A 4987-nucleotide genomic window follows, 5' to 3' on the forward strand; every position below is an offset into this window, starting at 1 on the left:
TGGTTTTTAATGCAAGTTGTGTTTTATGTAAGAAACATTAAGCAGAAACCTATATACTATATATAAGATGCCACTGATAAGATGCAACATTGTGTCCTCCAGAACAAAGTGGTTTCTTCTCACGTTTATTGTGATATGCATCCTAACTCCACAGATGATAGATATGAAAAAAAACTACCCAGTTTCAGAAAAATGAATCACCAAATTTCCATAGAGACTGTTTCTTTAACACTGTATTATGGAAGTTACTGCATCAAATCTATGACATACATTAAGATGAGGTTTTTTTCTTGTTTTAATTATTGGCTATCAACAACACAGTTTGTATAAAATTGAATCAGTGTACATAATGAAAGGGATTAAACCTCTAAGCCAAGAATATTCCACTGAGCACCACCCATAATTAAAACATGAACGGCTCATAAAAAGTTGAAGCAGTGTGTGTTTTTTTTTTTCTCCTCTCAGTTCAGGGCTACAAAAACAATCTCTGCACAAATACTTTTTCTTCCCCATCCAACATAAATCAGTGCTTAATGGAGAGTCAATACCCTTATTATGAAAATTGATCTAAATCAATAGTATATAGACGGTGGTTAATGATGCCAGGCAGCTTTTTCAAATGCATTTACTGACAGCATCACATCCCTCTGGTCATGTGTTATTGGGAACACATCTTGAAAAGCACACAGGGATACAAAGAACACATGCAGACGCCTAGTGCTGAGACTAAATTGAATCACCTCCTGCTTGTGACCATTTGGCAGCTTTGGGAAAGTTCTCTCCTGAACCTACTCTCTGAAGCTGAGCTATTAAAGCGCTAATTAAAGAAAGTGCATGGAAAACATGAACACTAGGAGTCTGGGGTAATTGGCTACAAAAAAGACAAAGCTGAAACACATCACTTTGTCTGCTTCTCCTGATTAGACTGTAATTCGAATACCAATATTTCCCTGCACGCCAAGGTGCTCTGGGAGAGGTGTCTGCCTCTCCCTCTGTTGAACGGATGGCTCTTGTGTGAAAAGGGAAAAACAGCAATTTTGTTTTATATTTAATCCTCTCACACCCTCAGGATCAACAGGGAAGTCCACAAAACCTTTCCTGTGCATCTTGATACGATTTATGAAATATGAGGTGGAAAATTTTTAAAATATCTAACGAGACAAAGAAGTAATTCTGTGCAACAGAAATTGCTCAGCAATCCCGTCAGAAAGCAACAGTGATTAACACTTGAAGTGCTTATACGCTGCCTGCAAAACCAGTTCAAAACATAATGCACCTATTTCTCATCTACTTTTACCTTTCTTCTTTCTTCACAGATGAGACGATAGAATGGGTACAGAGTAAAGAGGGAGAAGAACTTGGGGGAGCGATGTGTTTACAAAAGTTTTGAACCATCTACCGTATTCCAGACAACCCTCTGAGCTCTATACCTGTGCCCCTTTATTTAATGCAATCAATTGCCCAGTGAATTTGGTATCATTTCCTTCTTGACTGGTGAAGAATTTGACAGAACTTAGGAATCTACCTAGGATGTCCTGTGAAATCACCAGTGAATTCCAATTTTAATTTTGAGGAAAGTGAAGAATGGAGAGGAAGTATTTTTGGTAAAGGAACATACCAGTCAATCCTGGACCCAGAATTTGAGCCCAGATGCTTATTATTGCAGAGTTCATATCATATGCTATATAATAACCAGAACTATTAGAAGTCACAAAGGCAATAGTTTTAAATTACCTGATCATTAAATTTGTGCATTAACACCTATAAAATTTAAGTAAATATACTATTAAATAATGCAAATTCTATTCTTTGTAGTGCTTACTCTGCTTCCCCATCACAATATATTTCAGTCACTACAAAAGCAGCCCAAAGCCCATGTTCCAAGGATGTTAAAATAGCTATGCCTTCATTTAGGACATATTTGTTCAACAAATTCAGTCCCATTACCTTTTCAAGACTAGTAAGTTCATGTGCCAGACTTTGGAGAAAAACTGAATGTAAGTAAATATTCAAAGCTGAAAACTACCTCTGAATTTGGCTTATTTACCAGAATTCATTGTCTTCGAGATAATTTCTTAGTCTGAGATTGCAGTGAAAGCAGCATTCTGGAAAGCCAGGTTTTCAAGGTAGCACACAGGATTTGGAAGAGAGCATGCTACTCTGCAAACACCTATGAAGAATCATTTAACTTTTAGAGAAAAATCCTGGAGGACAGAGTGAGCAGTCACGCAGTCGGACCCACTGCAGAGAAAGGGCCACAGGAACAGGCTTTCACTGCTGGGGCAGCTGAAAAGGCAATTTACGGGAAGAAAAAGATAGGATTTTCATCTTACTAGCTGTGCTTTCCTCTCTTCCTCCACTCACCTCTGTCTAACTCCTCTTTGACATAACCCATAAAGTCTCCATTTGTCTCTATCAGTGAACTATTTTTGAGAACTTGAAAGAGATCTTGAGAAAACGCAAGTGAATGTGATCCATCCAGAGGAGGAAAGTACCAGGATAATGTAAGTCTCCAGTATTTCACAGACATCAGAGCCGGGAGATGGATAGAACGTTTAGTTACTTGAGCACATACAATCAGCAGATGACAGAGCTTCAAGTGACAAGGGGTCAGGACATAATTACATAATTAGAAGCCCAGATATCTGGGGAAAAATGTCAATATACAAACTAAAAATAGGCAAGCAATAGGGACAGCCTTACAGGAGATCTGCCATGACCACCTCAAGTTCAGCATAATGCAGGTCCTCTCTGCTTGTTTACACATGTTTTAAAAGTAATGGCTGCATCTGTGTTTTTTTTACATCTTTATTGGAGTATCATTGCTTTACAATGGTGAGTTAGTTTCTGCTTTATAACAAAGTGAATCAGTTATACATATTCATATGTTCCCATATCTCCTCCCTCTTGCGTCTCCCTCCTACCCTCCCTATCCCACCTCTCCAGGCGGTCAGTCACAAAGCACCGAGCTGATCTCCCTGTGTTATGCGGCTGCTTCCCACTAGCTATCTACCTTACATTTGGTAGTGTATATATAGCATCTGTACATTTTTAACTCACATTTCAAAGTGAGAGCTTCTCTCTCTCTCTGTCCTGGACCTTATACTTTAAATCTTGGTCCAAACAATCCACAGATAGATCTTTATGAAAACCACTCATTCAGAGGCAGACATCCCCTCCTAGTGTCCCATGGAAGCCCACGTATGCCTCCTTCATACCTCTTACACATTGCACTAAACTTGCTGCAGTGTGGCTAGAGGAAGTTAGTTTGCAGGAAAGTGGGCGGTCCCCCAGGCCAAGCAAAGAGAATAAGGTTTCCCTGGTAGACCTCCCCTAGAAAACTGCTGTCAGGGAGACAGAATTCGGTGCTAATGGGGCAGTGAGTAACAGGGCATATCAGAACTGAGAAGTAGTTGACATCCTTGCCCCACCCCCGGGATACTGTAAAATCCTTGAAGACAAGGGTGTATATTTTTGTTTTCACACTTAGTACAATGCCAAGTTGGTGGTATGCACTTGATGTGTTTTCTTATGTTGATAAATGAATTAATCAGTGAAAGAACAAGTGAACATCCAGCCCATGTTAGTACAACACGAGGGATCTGACAGAGCTTTGAATTTGTTAAATAGATGACACATAACAGTTCACAAGAAAACAGAAAGATCTATTCAAAAAGAGCACATTGTGGCTGCAGCGAGGGGCCTGGCTGTTGCCAAAAAGACGTTGGCTGAGGCTGGAAAAGCAAACGGCGGCTGCGTGGAGTCAGTCTGTGCCCAATAGACTTTCCCCTGAAAAACGGTGGCAGGGAAGCAGAATCCCACAACGAGGAACGGGGCACACAGGACGTGAGACATTCAACTGAAATGTGTGAGGATGTTGGGTGAACCAGACCGTCCAGACGGCACGAGACATAAACGTGCAAAACAACGTGTCAGTGAAAGAGCACAAAACAAGTTGCATCTGACAAGAAGAGGCAGCAGATGGATTCTGATGCACTAAACTTCCTGCTTTATCATCTTCAAAGGATCAAGGGCCCTGCCGCACTGGTCCCAAGGATGACATCATTACACTTAGTCTCTTACTATTTACATCACACGTAGTATCGCATACATCATTAAACAATGTATCAGGCTTGTAATCCTTTAGTATTTATTTAGACTGCTGTGCTTTTCAAGTGCTTTCCTGTAAATGACTGGGAACAATATGCTCAGTGAGAAGGGCAAACAGACAGGTGGGGAAATTGAGTCCCAGTGTGTTAAATGACCCCCAGGCTCACTAAGCAATACATGGGCTAGAGCCTCCAAGTAGAATTGAAATGTCCCTCTCTAGCACTTTTCCACAACACTGGAGCTATTTCTTCAAGGCAGGATATAGGAAGATGGAGCAGAGAAACAGACTCAATCATTAACACACTTCTCTAGAAGCCAGAATATGATACAGTTTAACCAAATGCTATTATAGCTGAGTAATGCGTTAACATGCAACACAACTATTTTACCAGTGAGAGTCCCCAAATTTTAAAGAATCATTAAGAAGCGTATTTGAAAGTGATTTTACAGAATAAACTACTCAAAATTATGAAAACAGGTTCATTACAAAGAGAGGCAAGGTTAACAAACAATGACTAACATCAACCACTCAGCATCAAATTGAATTGCCTCTTGGATAATAGCAATATCCTGGAAGTTAATCCTTCTCTATTCTGAAACATAAATCTATTGGCTTATTTATGCTGCCTAATAAGTTACCCTCTGTGGGTTAGGGGTTCAGGCAACACTTAGCTGGATCCTCTCAAGGTCACAACCACAGTGTTGATTGGGCTGCCTTCTCATCTGGAGGCTCAGCTGAGGAGGGGTCCACTTCCCCATTTACTCAGGTCATTGGCAGGCTTCATTGCTTTGCAGCTATGGGACTAAGGGCTGTAGATTCTTGCTGACTGTCAGCTGGAGGTTGTACTATAGGCACCCTGCAGTTCCTACAGTCCGT

The sequence above is a fragment of the Monodon monoceros genome, unplaced genomic scaffold (assembly GCF_005190385.1).
Source record: "Monodon monoceros isolate NGI ecotype Baffin Bay Population unplaced genomic scaffold, NGI_Narwhal_1 Super_Scaffold_1, whole genome shotgun sequence".
Lineage (NCBI taxonomy): Eukaryota > Metazoa > Chordata > Mammalia > Artiodactyla > Monodontidae > Monodon > Monodon monoceros.